Below are 20,959 nucleotides of genomic sequence, written 5' to 3'. Positions count from 1 at the left end.
TACCATAGGAGGGTCTTAAATTAGTTTGATATCAGCATCCACTGATAGAAAATAGAAGAAAATGCAACATTAGTTTATTTCCTTCCATATATTTATCTACTCTTTTCTTCAACAGGAAGTAAGCTATTAGAACAGGAACTGAAGTCAAACTAACAGGCTGGTAATTGTCTGGCTAACTCTTCCCTTCCTTACATCTGCTGTTTTCCAATCACAGAATACTACCTCCAGAAGTTGACAGATTCAGTGAAAATCTATGCTAGAAGAGTTACTCTCTCATATGCCAGTTTTTTCAATATTCTAGGACGGAGGTTATCTAGGCCCCCAGATTTTGGATCAACAAGAAGTCTAATTTTTGTTTCCACCTCAAATATGATTATATCTATATTAATGTCCCCACTGCCATGTGGTGCACCATCAGTGTCCCCAGTTACCTCTTCCAGCTTATAAGAGACTAAGGCAAAAGTATTTGTTCAGTATTCAATACTGCCCTGAGCCAGGCCTAGGTGCCCTCGATTCCCCCTCACCTCTATTATATAGAAACGCCACATCTTCCCTCATGGTTCTCTTTTTCACTTATATGACCAAAGAAGCTTTGGCTATTAGCCTTCATATTCTTCACAAAGCCAAACTCAACTAAGTCTGGCCTTTTTTATTTCTCTTATTCCTGTATTCTCTGACCATAGAAAGATAGTCCTCCTTATCAAGTACACCCATTTTCCACTGCTTATAGATCTGCTTATACAGAATGGCCTGTTTCTAGTTCTTGTTCATCCATGCAGGTCTTTAGCTTTTCCCTACCAATCTTTTCCTCTTGCATGCTCCAGACAGTACATGTACTTTTGACTTGAAATAAATCCAGGCCACTTCCACATCCAAGTCTCTTGGCTCTTGAACCTAGTCTCTCTCCTTACCCAATCCTCTTAGTCTATACTACGCTTAATGTAAAGCTGCATTTACCTTTTGAGAATCTACTACTGTCCCTGTAATTGGGTTTTAGGTATAGACATGAGTAGCTTCCATCATAGTGTTGGGAATTGTGCATTTCTTTTTCTTTTTTTTTAAATCACCTTCTGGAGGGATCCTGTAGGTCTCCCATTGTCCCAAATTTTTATTCCTCTGCAGAAAGTTTTTCCTGCATGGAAAAAAGTATGGGTACTGCTACTGCAGCAGAAGTAGTGAGACTGTCTTCTCTCAGGTCAGGGGAGTAGCACTGTTTGCCCTTGTTCAAGAATGGATTGTGAGCAGAGCTAAAGGAAAGATGCCATCAAGTCAGGCCCAAGTCCATTTCTAGAAGAGTAGGGACTGTGAAAAAGGTCATGGGAAACCTGAAAAGTTTTCGACAAACCTAGGCAAAATGATACAGAAAGAAAGTGGGTATGAATAGGGAATAGGATTCCTAAATTATGCCTTTCAGGTCCTGGGAGCCCAGAACTATCCATAGGAAATAACTTTATAATAGTACTGATTCAAGTTCAAATAAATCCAGGCACTTGTCTAATTTCTGCAGTTCTGTCTGGTTTATAAATCATTTTTAACCAAAAATGAGTGATCCATCTCAGTTTTCCTCAACCCAAATACTACTTCTGGTACTTCATTCTCTCTATTGTTACTAGCTGTGGCTCCATTCATCAGTCTATGACACGTCTCAACCTCATTTTTCTCTTTGTACTAGCATCAAAGTCCTCTGACAACATGATGGGAGTGCTATAGCCAGGCAGACTATGTGAGGAGTTCTCCCTGTAGTTGCAATAACACTGAATTAATAGCTTTATACTGAAATAAGTGGAAACTACGTCTCCAAATCTACAAGCATTGAGGCCTCATCAGAATCCAGCCCCAGCATCCTACAGCGCTTGTCAGTTGTTCTATTTCAGTTCATTCTATTTGACACTTTCAGCTTGAAAATTATCATTGAGATGGAAATGTTGGGTAAACATAGGTAGATTTCCCTGAACATTTACTCTGACAGACTTTTTGAAAAGTTCTCTGTAAATAAACAATTATTCTCATTCCAAGGCTGAATTTTACTGCAAGGAATTAACAAAGTTTCTTTCTTCTGCTGCTATTTTGTTTTGCAGTGAATGCCAGTTAAGAAAGAATAAAACAGAGCTGCCAATTGTCATTCATTAGTGAACAGAGAGATTTGCATGTTTTAAGATTCATAATCCTATTTTTGGATAATAGGATGAAGCAAAGATTTCAATACACTACTCAAAACTCACAGGATTTCCTATGATTTTAAACACTGACATGTCTGGCCACTTTGTTTACCAAAAACTGAATGGCTAATATATAAAAAGGTATTTGACAAGAGAAGAATTAATGAATAATTGCACTGAAGTCTCTTCTAAATATATTAAATTCTTTAATCACCTGGCCACATTTTAAAAATCTAAAATTGTTAGTATCAGATAACTGTCAGAGAGTCATGTTAGCAACTCATACAACTAGCAACTTCACTCACTGTAAAATATAATTTCATCATGGGAATGAAATTATAAAGCTGCTTGTACAGATTAACTAGAACACATGAAGTATACATTTCCTTTTCTAAGCTTTTTGTTTTATACCTGAAATACTTGACTTAATTCATGAGCCTTGAACACTAACACAATTCACTTTCTCACTCAATAATAATGGCAAACAATGTTGCTAAGTAAAAATACTGTTACTAGTTCTTTTGGGATAGACCCACTAACCATTGTCTTCACTGCCTGAAGAGTAAAACAGATCTAGAAATCATATTTTAAGCGTAATGATTGGTCTCATTCAATATACTAAAAATAATGTCAAGGACACAGCAAATTTTGCTCATTATTCTAGGGGGATTAACAGTTTCTTTACAGACACTCCCACAGAATATACTATGATTATTTGTAATTTCTACATAGTTGATTCTCTTGACTTCAGTTGGAAAGCTCAGAATAGTTTGTTTTATGCCGCTGCCTAGTCACACTGAATAACTATCTGTATGACAAAGAGGTGACGGTATTAAACTTGCACTATTTTGCAGTAAAAATAAGTTAGTAAGAGGGATGCCCTATTTTCACATCTGGTCCAAATAAAAGATAAAGTAGGAAGTTTACAGTCAAGAGCAAGAAAAACAGAAGGTACAAAATTAGTTTCATAGTATTTGAATATTATAACCACTGCTAGTTTGTCATCATATTCCTTAACAGTTTTCAGATCCTATACTTATAAGTTTCAACTATTCTCTATCACATCTTGGAAAATGTTTTTGTATATTATACAGAATACCACACAAACCAGAATGTGATAGGAGGTGGTTGTTGAGATTTGCCACATAATAAAGGTCAATAAGTCAAAAACAACTTTATCCATTAATTCCCAATGAACAATTAAGTTGCCTTTCAAAGTATAACCACATTTCTTCTCATACAGTTATTTTTAAAGGACTAACCTTTGCTGCTGGACAATAATTATGAGCATGGTAACTCTACCAGTGATGGTGTGACTCAGAACATAAATCTGAAGCTTTTACTGACTGTTTTGCAAAATCTTTCACGGGACAGGTCACACAAGTGACTTTGAGTTACGGCTTTTTCCTGCAGTCCATGCCTAATTGATTTTAACAAATGCATGCTTAAATGTAATGAAGGTGACAACAGCTCCACTACTGTAGTTAAAGCTATTGGTAGCCCAACTACCATAAAGGGTTTGTCAAGGGAGTATATAAAGATAGGCAGAAGGAACAATTGCCCCACACTGCCATTTGCACTTTCCCAACAGGGTGCCTTATGGAGATAGGAAAGTGTTACCTCAAGGTTGGATGCACAACTATAAAAACTACCTGTACCCCAGGATGTATATTTCTTAAGTGTCTTCTGTATCAGAATTAGAGAACGCTCTCTGTCAATCCATACAGCAGATGGATAGCAATAATTGTCTAAACATGACCCTCACTTACAATATAGAAAATGTACTCAGGCTTGCAAGCCTGTGGGCCCCTGGAAATATTCTAATCATGAATGCAGGCAACGTGATCATATTTCATGCCCCTAAGGAGAGGTTCAAAATACATACAGACCATGTTTATGACTAGCAGTGCTCTCTCAGCCCTCCCAACAAACACAGAACCTTACCTTAGTTTGTAAACTTTTGTGGACATAGACCATCTTTTCTGTAACCTCTGTGTCCATAAAGTTTCTAATAAAATGAAACCCTGCACTACCAAAATACAAAAAAGGTGTTTACTTCCTTCACAAGGGAAAAAGTGCTCCATTTGGGGTTGGAAAGAGTTTTATGTAGGCCAGCCAAGGTATGGCTCTTGATAAGAACATAAAGTAACAAGTAAAGCTCCTTGTAATGGAGAACTCCAACCCTATTAACTTCAATCAGAGGGGGAACAGGAAGTTTGTGCCTGAAACTGCCAATGGCTATAACAGCCAGGCCCAGCAACAACACAGACCCCAAGGCTGGTGCCTGTTAAGAACCTGGGGAGGGTGCAAGGCAAGAACAGCTAAACTTTGTCAGATCAAGTAGAAGCAGGTGAGCTAAACTAAAGCAGAAAGTAGGGGTGGGGAGAGCCAGCTGACAGGAAGGGGTTAAGCTCTGGGGCACATAAAACCAGGGCCTCAGAGCTAGCAGGTGAGTTTGAGCTTGCAGGCAAGAGGGAGAGATCTCCTGATGGAGGGCTGCAGGAGATGGACTGGCTGATGCCTAACTAGGGCTGCAAGCGGAAAACCAAGGGAAGCTTAGCATGTGTGATGAGGCAATGAGCCCAAGTGGGGTTACATTTGGTTGGAAAGTGGTTTTTTATGTTTATGTTTTGACAATGCTTAAAACAGGAGGACCAGGCTGTGCCTGCAGAGGCAGAAGCAGCCACAGGCAGGGTACCTGAGCAGCATTCTCTATTACTTGGGCTGAGACCCAGGAAGCTAGGGTCCAAGGCAGTTGACCTGGGCTGAAGCCCAGCAGGGAGAAGCCCAGACAACTGTTTAGTGGCCCGGTGTTGACTTGGACATAGAGGTCTGCTATTAAAAGGACCACTGAGAGTCATCTGCGAGGCATGAGCATGACTATGGGAACAGCGGAGGTCACAGTTCTAGCCATGAAGGCAACTAAGGCCCTCTTAAAGAGGGAGTACATCCATGGGGTGAGAAAGTAAGAGATAAAAGGCCCCAGGCAGTAGTTCCACTCTGGCTTTCATACGTAGCCTCCCCTTTATATATTTAACATTAAGTCATGGCAGACAAGAGATAGGAGGTAGAGGAGGTCAGAGAACAGACAGGCCAGTCCGGCCACTAGGGATGCCAGATTCCAGGGACGGCAAGACCCTTAACACTGAGTATCCTAACACCACATTATCAAAAGGAAAACTGGAGCATTTCTATGCCACCATTCAGCTGTCTCACAGCCATCAGCAGGAAGGGTAGACAAACCCTACTTCATGAGTTCAGAACAAAGTGGCATGTAGTAGCATCGGCCCTCAGTCGCATCCTTCTTCCACAAGGGATGCACTCCTGGCCATGGCATCCAAGCCACAGTTAACACAGGACGTGGTTTTTGTGCTGATCTTGGAGAAAAACCTTAGTCTTGTTCTCCTGTGCAGGTGCCTCTGACAAAAGACTGATTTTTAACCTGCTGAGGTTTGGGTTTTTTTCCATCTTCTCATATACAAGTTGTTCCAGGGCTAAATGCACCAATGTTCCCCTTCTTCCCCCTCTACTTTCTCCCCCAAGGATGGAATTTCCCTGTTGCTCTTACAGGTGTCACCGTAGGAGTGCATTTCATCACAGTAGGTTCTTAAAATCCCCTTCCAGGCTAATCTATTCAGAAATAGTCTTTCAATCTGCAGAGTATTTTAGTATGTTCACCTGAAGTCCCAAAAAGGCCAAGAAATCCTGAAGAAAGAAGAGAAAATGTTTTTCCTGTGTTTTCACCCATTAAGTTTCCAGAGAAACAGGTACCAGATTTATTCTTTGAGAAAGCATCTACATCAAGTACTTTAGCAACCTACTTTGTAGTATGCTTGCAAACTTAGTGAAACACTGACTACTGCAAAACACTGTCAGCCTATCACATTTTTATAATTTTACTTAATATAGCTGCACTTGTGAGTCATAGCCATAATCTAAATCTAAATTTAAAACACATTAAAATTCACCTGTGTCAACTTGACAGCTGGTTTTGCCAGTTTCAATTTGGATGAACTAGAATGGCTCAGTTTTGTCCCCAGACGCTGTCTCATACCCTTGTGATCATGTTAAACCTACTGAAAGAACACATATTATGTGCTAAGTTGCTAAAATGCTATAAAGCTGTCGTTAGGGGATTTTGCAGACACTCTGCAACATCTTATCATAAATTATTTATACACTTTAAAAAAATACAGAGGCTTTTGTTTGTCTTGCTGTTGTTGTTTTTACGTGAGAAATACCTGCTTTTGTCTCAATTAATCTCCCTTTAAGCCAAAGCTGTAGATGCCAGCATTGCATTGTTCTGTGACACTCTAAGCAAAGTCTAGGGAATTATTTGCTCTTCTTTCAGAACTTTTTGTTTTGTACAAACCATAATAAATTCCACCGGAGAATGAAGTGCGCAGGGAACCATTTACGTGGTAGAAGAGCAACACAAGTCTGAATACTTCTGGCACTGAGAAATATCATTAAATATCCCATAAATAGCATAAATGGATGAAAAAGCATTCACATTTTGATGGCTTACATTTATTTTGTACAAGACAAATTGCCCCTGGTGGTAATATTATATTGGAGTTTGCCACCAGAAGGAAAACTACTCTCCAAACTAGACTGTGGGAAACCACAGCAGGCTGAGGGCTGGCCAAGAAAGAATGCAGCTTCGGAAGAGTAGGCCAGGGAGAAAGCACTTGAGTTAATGCTGCAGTCCTTTTCCTGACAGGATCCTTCTATCTGCAAGTAGATAATACATGCAACTGTGTGGCATTTCATTTTAGAAGTGGCCCTCATTATTGGTATAATACATTATGTACATATAGACATGATAGAGGACGTTGTATATTAAATTACAGTATAGTGTTAATCACAAAACAGAAGTTTCATTTTTGGCAACTTTGATCTGAATAAAAATGGAATCAAATACAAATAGGAATTGTCTTTCCTTTTTTTTTTCTGTGAAAACATGCAATTTACTAATTTCACTTAAAAAAAAAAAAAAAAAAAAAAGAAAAGACAAGAATGATCCATTACTGGTCCTACTACTGTAAATAACTGACAGAGTATCCAGCTTAAGGCTGCTATAGTTAATCTACTGTCTCAGTTTAGTCAGCAGGTGGGTTCTATCTGCTCCAACCAAAAAATGCATTTTAAAAAATACAGCTTCTTTGAGCGAAGTAGCAACTCTCCCCTCCAGGGACAAAAAGTAAGAATGCCACTAGCGAGTAACAACATTTTTAGTATTCCCATTACCTTGAGTTTTCTATATCTTTGAAACTTTAACTATTTTTAATTATATTCTACCAATTCAATGTTCTGTGGCTTATTTGATGGATTTAGTAAGTTGCTCCCACTGCTAATATTTCTAACCTTGCATATTTGCCCCTCCTTTAACTGCAAAATTGCTGTATTTATAATATTCATATTGTGATCATGCCCAAAAGCCATAACTGGAGCCCTGCTGTGTTGGACGCTATATAAATACAGAAAAAACAATCCATGCCAGAGGGCTATTGAAACAAAGCTTTTTCAAGTCTGAAGGAGGAAATTGCAGAACTAATATCTAAAATACTTTTGTTTTCTATTAACTTGAACTCAAAGGAAAAACTAGAATAAGTATAAATATTTGATCAACTGCAAATTGAATATTGATAATAGTTTTCCTCCAGGAAATAATTACAGTCTCCATAAACCCCTTCAATAACAAAATCTGATTTGATAAATTTGATGTTAATACGTTAAATAGTTGCCTAGGGGGTTATATGTTGTGTAGCATTAGACTGGTCCATCCTTTAATATTATGAAGTAGGTAACAACCCAAAATTATGACATGACTCCTATTCTGTAGGATTTTGAAACGTATACTAGAATCCTAGAGAAGTATGGCTGACAGGGATCTTGAGAGTCCATCGTCTAACCTCATCACAAAACTACACAGTCAACTGTGACACAAAACCCAAGACCTAACACTCTAACAAGTAAAGCAGGAGGACTACAGCACCCAATTACCTGTTGTTTCAAAGGTTGTTAAAATATCCTTGAGGCAGAAAGAGGGCCATGTCCCCCACTACAGAGGAAGGCAAAAAATGCCACAGTTTATATTAATCTGACCAGAAGGAAAAACTCCTTCCTGACCCCAACTATGGAAATTGGTCTGACCCAGAGCAGAGGACCCTCCTCTAAGCTAGGGATGTTGAAGGTTAAATGATTAAACAGGCTTAAAAAAATAAGTGATTAATCATTTAACCAATAAGTGTAGTGATAACCAGTTAGCTTACCAGTTATCCTTTAGTTCCAGGAGAGCACAGCCTGGCAGGGAGTCAGGGAGGAAGGGAAGCTAAGCAGTGCCCCAGCAGGAATCAGAAGGAGGAAGGAAGGAGTGAGAAAGAAGGATGGAGGGATAGAGACGCTTACCTATAGCCTAAGAGGAAAACAGTGAGCAGCCTAATAATGACTCATCAATTAAGCAATTAGCTGGTCATTCACAGATACTCCCTCCCTCCCTAGGTCACCAGTGCTGCGTTGTCTGGCTTGCCTCCTCCAGCCCTCCACCTCGGTGAAAGGGCTCCGTGAGCTGGGAGCAGTTCCCAGCAGCACCTATGTCTGAGCTACTGTGTTATCAGTTAGTCATTTAAATAATATAATTAGAGGAGGTTGAATGAATATTTTTAAATACTATTTACATCCCTACCTCTAGCCAGGAAATTGTGGGTTTAAGTCCCAGCAGGAACATCGGCACACCCCAGTCAAAATCTCCAGCTCTAGCTGCAGCCAATGTCCAATGCCTCCAAGAAAAGCTTAAAAAAATAGATACAAAATAAATAAAAACCTGATATGTAGCAGCAAAGGATTAAAACAAAAATTTTAAATTCCTCCCAGCCCCATGCTACAGCCAAAGCTAAGAATCATGGGAAGTACCCAAAGCGTAAAAGAACGTAGGCATAGCTACACCTAGATCACCTCTGATGCTTTACAGCATTTTAGCAACTTTAGCAAGCTCTTCTTGGACACCTCCAGTGATGGAAAGTCCCTAGACCAGGGGTTGCTAACCCCTGGGCCATGGCCTGGTGCCAGGCCACAAAGGATCAGCTGCTGGTCTACAGGATGGTCGGCTGCCAGACTGGAAATGACCACAGACCAGCAAACCACGGCCCCGCAGAGCCAGGTAGAGAGGCTGCGACTCCTCCTGCAGGGCCCAGGGCAGCAGTTTGCCCCCGGGGGGTGCCACTAGCCTTACCTACGTTCCGACCAGAAATTCCATCCACGGGGCTCTGCAGTTCGCTGGACTGCAGCCACTTCCAGTCCACAGTTTGCTAGGCCACAGCCGCTTCCAGTCCACAGTGTTGATATAAAAATCGTGGTTCGTTTCTCGGGAGGAGGAAAAAAACCTTCAGCTACAGACACACTCTATTAGCAACACAAAAGGTATATATTTGCAAATAGGGTCAGAGAGAGAGACAAAAGATCAATCACTCTGCCCCCGGGCACAATCATTAGCAGGCTTTTATCCCCTCTCTCCTGCAGAAGGAGGAACTTTTACAACTCATTTCCGGTTCATACAAACATATATGTAAACATGTCGCTTCATACGTCCCATGTGCATTATAATTAACTACTTAAGTATGCGGGGCGGGTAGGCTTAATATGCATTAGGTTATCACGCGTGCGTAGATGGAATCCAAGGTTACTCAAGGTTCAACCTGAAGGCAAAAATGGCATTTGCTCTTATCTTAGCCTAAGAATGTGGGAGTCATGAAAGAAAGTGTGATTTAGTGTAACAAAGAGATAGTAAATTTGCAGAACAGAGAGAGAGTGATACCTTAGTACAAAGGGCCTTTGGTGGTTTTCCCTTCAATTTCCAACCCCCCCCTTCCCTCTCCCATTAAGGAGACAAGGAGGGCTAGCAGCTGTGTTTTTTTTCTAAATCTGCTACTGATAATGCATTTTTAATAATATTTCTAACAGTGTGCTGGGCCGCAGCTGCTTCCGGTTCACAGTTTGCCGGGCTGTGGCATAAAAAGGTTGGGAAACGCTGACCTAGACAGTCTTTTACACTGTTGTAACAGTAAGGAAGTTTTTCCTGATATCTAAACCTCCTTTGTTGCAGTTTCAAGCCATTAGTCCATTTCCTGCTCTCTGCACCAAGAGAGAGAAGGTGTTTTCCCTTTTTTTTGTGGCAGCCCTTCAGGCCCCCTCATTTGAAAACTATCATGTCCCCTCTTAAGAATCTATATATTTCTAAAGAAAGGAGAGAATCTTAAATGTCAATAACCCTCCAGTCAACTACACTACTGCTTTCAATGTCTGTTTTCCTACAGCATAATAAAGAACATTTTATTAAAGCATTCTTCTGGTAGAAGCTTTGGTTTAAAGTGTTTTGGTAAATCAGGGCTTATGGGGATTACTGTTTTTCAGATATACCTCTTATTTAGAATGGTTTAAAATGCTTACTGAACCTTCATGTTGATCTTCATTAGGCATTTTCAGTACTGCAAATCCAGTTTTAATTTGTCTTCAGCAGCCAGAATCATTTACCTAGTAAAAATAAATAAGAAACAAATCTCTCAAGAATCTATTGAAATGTCACTAAATACGTCATTTATTTTGCAAGTCATCAGTGAGCTAAAAAATATATTTGCCAGGGACTGAAGAATAAAAGAAAAATATCTGTTTGAAAGATCACATATTTGACCTTGTTTTAGAGAATATACAATAAGGTTAGCAGCAGAGTCTGCAGCATATGGTACAGTTAATAGCTAAAGCACTACTGACATCTAGTGCTTAAACAGCATTTACTGTCAAGTTATTAAATTGATAATGGTACTTGGCATCAGCATTAATTCCTTTTAGTTTTAGATCACTGAAGCTATCATAGATAAGATAATACAATAGGGAGCCCTTGGTAGTCTGCCTTGATGACTGAACTTTCGTAAAATCAAGAGAGTCTGAAATCTTTGCACATAAAACATTGTATTAGGAAGCATTTTTGCAAATTTATAAAAAGCAGAATGTTTTCATGACTCCTGCTCACTTGCTTGTCTTGCTGTTGTTCCACAGTTGCTTTCTGCTGAGTGGTCTAAAAACCACTAATTTAAACATTGCCAAATTATAGACTTCTACTCGTGGATCTTTTGCTATAGTCCTTTCACTGAAATGTTTCTAACAATTCCTTGTTGCACAATAGACTCCAATACAACTTTACAAAGATGCTCTCAAAGGGAATGCCAATAAAACTTTGATGAAAGAAACCCTTATAACTGTATTGAGGGACTATTTCTGGGATGATTAGCTAAAAAAGAAAAATTGTAGTCTAAGGAATATAAGAAGTAAGTTAGAAAGACTGATGAAATAATGCTACAGATTCAGTAGAAGTGGCAATAGATTAGACAAGGTCCATAAATTTTGAATAAAACAATTTTCAGTCAGAAAATACCATTTCATCAAAACTTCAGAGGTCTTTAGGAAAGGTGTTAGGTGTCAGTACAACCAGTAGCCTGGTGGCTATGGATCCAGCCTGCCTCAAAATTAAGCAGAGCACAGATTTCAGCTTGGGTCTCCCATTGCCCAGATTGGTGTGCTAGTCATTGGGCTGTAGAGTTGGTCCCTCTCTCTATTAAATAATTTATGCACAGTAGAAGCGATACAAACTTGTCTCCGCTATCCCAGGCAAGTGCCCTAACCACTAACCTGTTGATTATTTTAGATAAAGAGGGGTGGCTGTTTGTTCCTTTCTCCCATTCCTGATCAAAACAAAAGCAAATTTTTGAAAAGTTTTTTTTTTTCATAGAACTGAATAGTTCTCACTAGTCGCACTTTCAATACACATCAACTAGGTACAGAGTAAGGTCAAAGGTCAAGTAATGCAAGAGAGTGAGAGTCCAATCTCTTATTTTTAAAAATATAAAGAAACCTTGGCCCATAAGTGACATCAGTCTTACAGGATAGGTCCTGGGTGAAAAGAACATGGGATGAAGGGTACTATGTTTTCTCACACATAAGCAGCCAAGTATATATTTTTCACTCTACTCTTTTTGCACCCAAAAGAAAAGATAAAAAAACACTGGACAAGCAAAGATAAAATCTCTCTGAGCCAGAAGAGCGCACTAGCTCACAAACGCTCTGCATAAAGGATGAATCACAAAACAGCAGCTACCTCAACTGCCCTTGCTGCAGACTGTTCTCCATCCTGTGTGTTACATAGCTACAGTAAGCAGAGAGAGGTAATTAGGCATGTTAGTCTATGTAACATGTCCAAATCCCAGGGGTGGCTGCGACACCCCCTGGTAGCTCTGCAACTGTGCCCTGCTCTGTGTAGGGCACCTTCCAGTCTTGCCTTGATATTAATTTGTAATACATAGAGGTTTCACTAAGCCTCAGTCCCACTAGATCCTGACGGTCTCTGCCTGCACCCAAGCCCCTTGCTGGGCTTCACTGGTCCTTAGGCCCTTGGCGAGGCCGCTATAACCCACTGTGCCCGGGGAGGCACCCAAAGCCTTAAGAGCCAATTGTGTGGCTCCAAATCCTCCCCTTTATCATGCCCCGTGCCTTGTGGTGTTATAGAAATGTTCCCTCTGTGGGGCCTTGGACCCCTCAGCCTCTGTCCCTTTTAGTCTCACTAGGCCTTCTAGACTGGGCTCACTGGACCGGATCTGGCTTTGAGGCTCTAGCTCTGTTTGCCCTTCTGTCACCGGGCCCTGGTGCCTGGCCTCTGGCCTGTGTAGCTGCACCCTCTATGACTCCAGGCCCCTGGCCCCTGTATGGTTACACCCTCTCTCAGCTCAATAACTGCTTGGCCTTTGAGCCTGCCCCCAGCAGGGTTCAACGCAGTCGAGTACCCCTGGGCACTAATGAGGCCTCCATACCTCCCCTTCCAGCCTCATCCCAAACCACTGGTAGAAACAGTAACTTAAATCATAAACCCCTGGCTACATCAAACAATGAAGCAGCAGCCCTCTGTCCTTTTAAAAGGGCATACCTTTACCCCTAAAATAGCATGCCTCCTAGCCAGGGTACCTTGCAAGTTCCCTGAGCCCCCTTGTTCCTGTAGGCAGCAAAACCGTCAGCCCAGCATCCCTGGGTGGCTCCCCTAGGCAGGAGCTCCTTCCCCTGTAGCAGTCAGGAAAAGACTCCCCTGCCAGCCCCAGCCCTGGGCTTATACGCTCGCAGGGCCCTGCCTACACTGACCACTTGCAGCTGTCTGCTGACTGCTTCATTTTGCCTTGTTTCCTGCCCTGGCAACTGGCAGCTGCTGTACCCTGCCTGCCCTGCAGTGCTCCCTGGCTGCTCTGCCTTTATTGTAAAGTAACAGGGGAGCCCAGGGCTCTCTGTTACAATCTAAAGCCAAGCAGAAGGCAAAGTAGAGATGCAACTTAGCGACTATAAAAAATAAATAAATAAAATCAGTTACTAGTCTTAAATAAAGTCTGCAGTTCCCTATCTTCTTACTTATTTATTAGCTTGAATAAGACATTCCTGTGGCAACCTAGTACATAAAGGAATACTGTAGAAGCTGAAGTAACTGTTACCATCAAAAGTTAAATGGACAAGGTTTTTCCAGTACCACTATATATGAAGTACACCATCATTATGTTGACTGTAATAGCCATAAACACGAGAGATCTCAAGTACAAAAAATCAGGAAATGTTCAGAAGAATACCACCAGGATACATACCTTTTACTTGCATAGCAATCTTCAGATTCAGTTGCCTGTCTATAGCAATCACTGTTCCCCCATATACACCATCAACAAGGTTCTCCATTTATTTTTATTTGAGTCCATAATCCAGTAAGTCTTGTGCCCTGTTTCCAAGATCCATCGATAGACTTGGACTTGGGGATAAAGTCTGTTCCAAGATGATTGCTTAGTCTGATAAACACAGTTATTGCTCATAGCAGTAGTACAGGTGCTCTATTATTTGTGGTGCTAAAACCAATGTAAATGTAATACTAGGTACCAACCAGAACTTGCAGGATTTGGAGGAATTTTCTCATGCAATCCTCAGTTCTGTGTCTACTGTCCCCCGGTCATTTGAGACAATATTCTCTCTTGGCTTCAGCCAGTAACATCATTTCTCTCTCACAGCTGAAAGGGTCTGACATTCCATCCAGCAGGAAGCAGCAGTGCATACACACTAGCAATGGCTAGTTCTTTGGTTTTTGTGCAAAAAGTATATTGAGAACTAAACTGACAACATTAACAAAAGCACACCATGTGGAACACAGTGGCTATTCAATGCTGACATATTGTGTATATGCTCTAAAACTCAAGAGCATGTTCAAAGCTACCATATAAATGAAATACAAAGAACTTGATATAGGTGAACTCTAAATTTATCATACAAACGACAAAGATATTCTGATGAAGACCTAATCTTCCTTGACTGCTGCTTGGCAACTCAGTTAAATTTTATCTTGCACAATCTTATAGTCATCCTTCCCCTGGGACATGTGTTAGTGTAAATCATTCAATACTCAATCACAGCAGTGGAAGGACAGAATTGTACAGTGCAGTGTAGCACTGACCCTCTGTCTCACTGTAAAGAGCAAGTATGCTGTATGTGTAGTATACAATGATTACTATCTTAAGGCACATTACACATGCAACATTGGGATGGCAGCACAGCAGCCCTATCCCGCGCCTGCCTCACCCAGGCAAGTGGTAGGAGGGCATAGCCCCCATTCCCAGCCCAGCCCCGGCCCCACCCACCCCATGCAGATCCGGGGGCACAAGTCCCCTGCCCCCCGCCCTCCCCGACAAGTGGCAGGAGCCACCAGACTAGCAACTTGCCCCTGCCCCTCCCTCACCATGAGGGGCCTTGATCTGGCCCCCCTTCCTTCCCCCTCCACCACATCAGACTTACCATCTGGATGCAGCTGTACCCTGTGTCATAAAGTCAAAACCCATGTGAGAAAGTCAAAACAGGGTATCAATTTATAAACATCTTAAGTGCTGTTTGTCATAACTTGAAGAGATGCAAGTCGAGGACTGCCTGTATCTTTACATTGCATCTAATACTTGTCAATTCATTTCCACATCTGAGTTAAAGTTCACCTGAGTCAATATTACTACCCCTGACATCAGGTTTTTAGCAAAACTAAAAATAATCTGCAGCGTTGTAAAATAGAGAGAGAGAGAGAGAGATTAGCAGGAATAGCTAAAAGACAAAAAAAGGCACAAGAAACCATAGCTTGATTAATGAAACATCATGACCCTTAAAAAGGAGAGAGGGTCATTAACACTTGTGGTGTGAAGAGAAATTAGCAGGACATAGGTTTGTTATAATGAGCTATAAAGCCAGTTGACTTGCTCAGCACTGCCTGAATAGAAATGCCTCTGCCCCTCTCAGGAAGCTGGTTTTAAAGTTTAGGTGGAACAGGAATCAAAGTGGGTGCCTCTGTACCCTCATGGAAACCCTTGTATGTATATAATGATGCATGTGTTATATTCTTATCTACAGTACTGTAACTTGTAATAGAAGTATATCTACTACACATGAGGTTTATGTAACCTTGCATACTGTTGAGAGTTTCTTAAATTAGAATGGAAATGAGTGATGTATGTGTGTGAATGCTGCACATGAAATCAACTGCAGTGACTGTAAAATTGCCTCTACTTGAAGGGAGAGGGAGGAGTCAAATGGCTTATTTCATATCACCTTGTCCAACATATTACCCCTTTAAAAGCTCAATTTAAGACTTCAGGCAGAAATAGGGAAGTACACTGTGACAGTACCACATCTTTTTTACAACCCTTAATAGACTACACTTTATAAAGAATCTCTATTCCTGGGGCTAGATTGAATCTCTTACTATAAAACATGAACAGAGTGGTGATTCTTCTGTCATGTTTTCTCTATGAGGAATGGTTCATAGGGACACTTGTTCATCAAAAGTTTCTTCAGGATAATTCTCTCCTTTACTGATGACAGCTTAATCTTCTTATTGTATTTATTCATTCTGTTCATGTATTTGGGGCTACATTGACACCTTGTAATCTGCCTTCCTTCAGGAGCAGCGTATGAGGGCACAACCTCTGATGCAGAGCCAAATCCTGCTTAAAATATCTGCTCTCATCCACAAACCATGCTGTGTTCAATGAGGGGGGCAAACCCCAAACCAGGCAGTTGATAGGCTCAGAACTAAGCTGTCATTTATTAAAGGTTCTTCTGTGACATATGTCACCATGGTAAGCAAGAATCTCAGTAATGAATTTATCTTTATAACATGCCATATGAAGTAAAGAAGCATTATTAATTCCATTGTATAGTTAAGGAAATGAAGCACAGATCTTCAAAAGAGCTCAGTACTTGCTTGAAAAATCTAGCCATGCATGGCAAACTTGAAACCCTGGGCCCTTAACACTTCAAAAATCAACTGTGAGCTCTGAACATTTAAAAATCTGATCCCATATGAAATGCGTGGGATTATACAGAGCAAGGGTCAGAACCCTGATCTCCAGAGGCCTAGTCCCAAAGCAGTACCCTAGAAGAAAGGAGAGCAGCTGCACAGAGCATAAAGCCACTGAAGGTGCAAGCATGCTAGCTCCCAAGCCAGACGGAGTTGTCATGTTTATGTAGTGCTGCACACAAGCTAATTACCTCTGCTTCTTAAAATGAGCTAATTAGTTCACAGGCCAAATGCTGCTAGACTGCTTCCAGTTTTAGAACTAATTTGCACAAAACTACCTTGGAGGTCCCTGCATGGTGCTGCCTTGTGCAATGTAGACATTACCACAGTGCTCTGGCCAAACTAATACACGCTTCCTGGACATGCTTTCACAGATCCGCGAGCTATAGAACTCTTCCTAGTCAAATGCTTAAACCTCAAAACCAACCCGCCTGTTATAAATGGGTGAGCTTATAGCAGCTCTGTAGTTTATTAAATAATTATATCTTTATTTGAGTTTTAACTCTTTGTTATAAGACATTTGTTCTTGTGCCTAACCAGTGTGATAGCGGCAGAATTAATTTTCTAGAAATTCACAAGCAAATGCTGTCAATAGTTTATAGGTTTGAAGGATTTTATTTAAACATGCAAGCGCCTGTATTTTCCAGATGCTCTCTAATGTCCAAAACATTATGTAAATTTAAAAAAGAAATCTCATGCAAAGGCCAAATATTTAAATTGTTTAAATGAAAGCAAACAAAGTTATCAGCATTAGTCTCACCCTCAGTGTTTCTAATCTCTGCCACAAAAGCAAACAAAAAACTGTATTCATCAAAAGATGAAAAATATTGTGAAACATTTCATTTTAGGGCCTCCCATTTGAATTCTTGTGTTTTAACTATTTCCAAAGAAGCACAGATCAAAACAAGCAAAGATCTTGATGAGGCAGAGGATCTTATATATAGAAAGGAAGAAGCTACTGATCAAACTCAGCAACAGAGGAGCACATTTAAAAAATATCAACAAAATTCCAGAGCAAGGGAGCTTCTTTTCTGAGCATCTCTCCAGGTGTACATCCATAGGGCTTCTTCTCCAGTAACTTCAGGAGTCTCCCTACAGCTCATGTCCTACACAGTTTGAGAGGCAAAAGGCCCCAAGACAAAGAGCGGGTCAAAAGAAAACATTCAAGAGGATATGGAAAGAGACATGCAACATGGGCAGCCTGAAAAAGGGGGAAAAAAAAGTCCTGGTCATGAACTGAAAGCAACAAAGAGCAGATCTTAGTCGTCAGACACCTGGGCCAGGTACAGACATTATACTTTTATCAGTGTAAGTGATCAGAAACCAGTCTATCTATACCTGTAACAGAACAGAAGCTCAGCACACAAAACCAGTCTATGCCCATAACAGAACTGAAGTTTGGCATACACTGACTGGTTTAAAAATGGTAGAACCCAGTCTAAGACGTGCACCCCCTCTCCCCCAATCAAAGGGCAAATGTGTGTTCTGCTCGTTACCTATCTAAACCACACAAAACAGCTTGCACAAAACTACATAACTTAGATTGATTCTGCCTCAGGCTTTTTTAATATCTGTACCTAGCCCTGAGGGGCAGCAAAACTGAAGGAAAAAAAAAAGGCAGGGACAGAGAATGGGAGAAAATGGTGGTATTTGTTTTCAGCATCACGTTTTAACAGAGTAACTCAGCAGACGTTTTTCAAATGGCCAAAGGTGCAAGAACTGTAGAACATAAACTGAGCAGATGAAAAAAAGCTTTCAACATTATTTTGATCAAAGTTCAAAGACTTACAGAAGAAAAAGAAGTGTTAACTGTGATTTGCAGAACCATTTTCACCTAAATCAGCTAAATCCAATATCCAACCAGTTGTTGGATACAGTTAATACATTCCACTTCAATCCAAGCATACTGAATTTCTATCAGTGCCTGCAGAGAAACAGACACTGAAATCTCCTTGAGACAGTAGCTGTTTCTGAAAGATTTTTTCAAACAAAGCAGCATAACACTTACCTAATAGATTCATCCCAATGTTTCCTGATGCGAAAAATAAAGCTAGACACCAACACACTTGTGTCACAAAAGCAGCAAAAGCCTTTCCATTAATACTCTGGGGCCTGCTACCTACACTTGGTATATGTCTTGTATGCTTAACAGAATGATTTTAAAAGAGCTAAAAATAAAATACCTGTACTTGATATTAGAGAGATTGTTATGGCAGTATGTGTACAAAGGTGGTTGGGCAGCAGGGAGCAGGTAGTTATGATGGCCTTTTCTAAATTTCATTTTCTTCCCTAGTTCATTCTGCTTTTTCTTGAATTTTTAATAACCTTAGCTTGTTGAACTGTTTTATACTGCATGAATCCCATGCTTTGGGGCTTCTGCTGACCACTGCAGAGGCCAGGAAATAGTTCTGTTTTACTTTTGAATGCATAACTCAGCTTTTCAAGGTTTTTCATCGTCTTCTAAAGCACTGGACATTGCCCATATCTGAGGAGAATGTGCATCTGGGCACATACTGGAGCACAGACATACATTAGGAGAGGTGAAGGACCCCTATTCTACCAATACCAAATTCCCCTTAATTAGAAAACAGGGAGCTTTTTAAAAAAAAAAAAAAAAAAGAAATATCCTTGTAAGTTGGAATATTAGTTTTGGCAGAAAGGAAAATGGATGCCGATTGCTATAAGCTAAGTTGTGATTAACAGTGTAAGAGGCTGTCATAGAGCTGTATTTATCATCTCACAGAAAGTATGCATAGCTTGGCCCCAGAGGGCCTGTTTCAGCAATGCTTTCAGATGAGGTAAAAATTTGTAAAATCCAGTGCTTGCTTGCTGTTACAAAATCCTGATATGAGGCTGAAGCTAATGAATTCCACCATTAAACCTTACAGTTGAACAACACAAATTACTTATTACTGTCTGGCTACAAGATATGGAAGCAAGAATTGTGCTTATTTTCTAAGTATCCTTTTAATCAAATGCAAAATGGGGTCTGCGAAGAGTGCTTATTCACATCCTGAGGAGACTGGTTCACTTTTGCAAATATGGAGAGTTGGTTAGCTGTGTTGGTCTGAAGTCATGCAGGAAATAAGGCAGGATAGCTCCTTAGGGCACTTGTACACATGACAGGGGTTTAATCCCCAGGGTTTCATTTTATGCCCCCTAAATTGAAACAGTGCACTTTTAATTGAAACCCACCATTCAATGTTTCTGTCATGTTACAGTGAGGGACCCAATCCTTTATTTCTTTTTTTTTCCTTTGCAGAGCCTGTCCACCTTTCCCACAGCCAGAGGGTTGAACAGCCCCTGAGCTGCAGGGGAGCCCTAGTCCTTCTCTCCAAGGTGGTGGTGCTCCCTGGGGCCACCAAGATGGGCTGCTAGCAGGCTGGGTGTTGCTGCAGCTCAGAGGCAACACCTGGCTGGATCTAACCCTTCCCTGAGTCAGGGTTTCCAGTGCCCTATGCACTCTCCCTGCTGCCTTCCCACCACCTGGAACCGCCCAGGAATAAGCTGGCTTGCCCCTGGGGCAGCACAGAGGTGGCAGGAGGATTGGCTGGGTGTGCTAGTGGCCAGAGAAGGCAGCAGGAATGGTGCACAGGGTGCTGGAAGCCCACATGGGCTTGGGGAAGCTTGGACTTGGCGAGCTTCCAGCACCCCATGCACTGTCCCAACTGCCTTCTCCAGCCACCAGCATATCCAGCTACTCTCCTGCCGCTTCCACCAGGGGCAAGACAGCCTGTTCCTGGGTGGTCCCAGGGGGCAGAACAAGGCATGGGGCACTGAAAGCCCCAGCAAGCTCAAAGAATAGTTGGATCCAGCCAGGTGCTGCCTGAGCAGCCTGCAAGCAGCCTGTCTGAGCAGCCCCAGAAAGTGTTACCAGTGCAGAGGGAAAGACCTGGGCCTCCCGCAGCTCAGGGGCTGCTCAGTCCATCAGCAGATCACTCCCAAGCCATGGGAAAGGCAGGCAGGCTCCGTGAAAAATAAAAGGAGATTGGGCCTATGATTGCCAGGCATCTGATGAAGGCAGAAGCAGCAAAAGGCCCGATCCTTTTTTTTACTGGAGTCTGCCTGCCTCTCCCACGGCTGGGGGGCAAGCTGACAGCCGCATCATCGCACTTGGCAACATTACAAATTAAACTATATGGGGATGTGGTTTAGTTTGCAATGTTGCAAGCTCATCTGAAACCCCCCAAACCTCATATTTGTGCATTGTGAGACACTATTAAAGTCACACAAAAGAATTTTTTGTCATGTGCACACAGCGATGATCATCACATGTACAAATGCCCTTAGAGAGTAACTCATTAAGAATGCATAAGCTGTCATAGGCAACAGCCTACTTCATCAGATGCTATGCCTTGATGCTACTTCATCAATCACCCTGCCCTGCCTTCTGCTG

Source organism: Crocodylus siamensis, chromosome 7 (genome assembly GCF_052110815.1).
Source record: "Crocodylus siamensis isolate JL-2025a chromosome 7, ASM5211081v1, whole genome shotgun sequence".
Classification (NCBI taxonomy): Eukaryota; Metazoa; Chordata; order Crocodylia; family Crocodylidae; genus Crocodylus; species Crocodylus siamensis.
Note: the sequence above shows the minus strand (reverse complement) of the source record.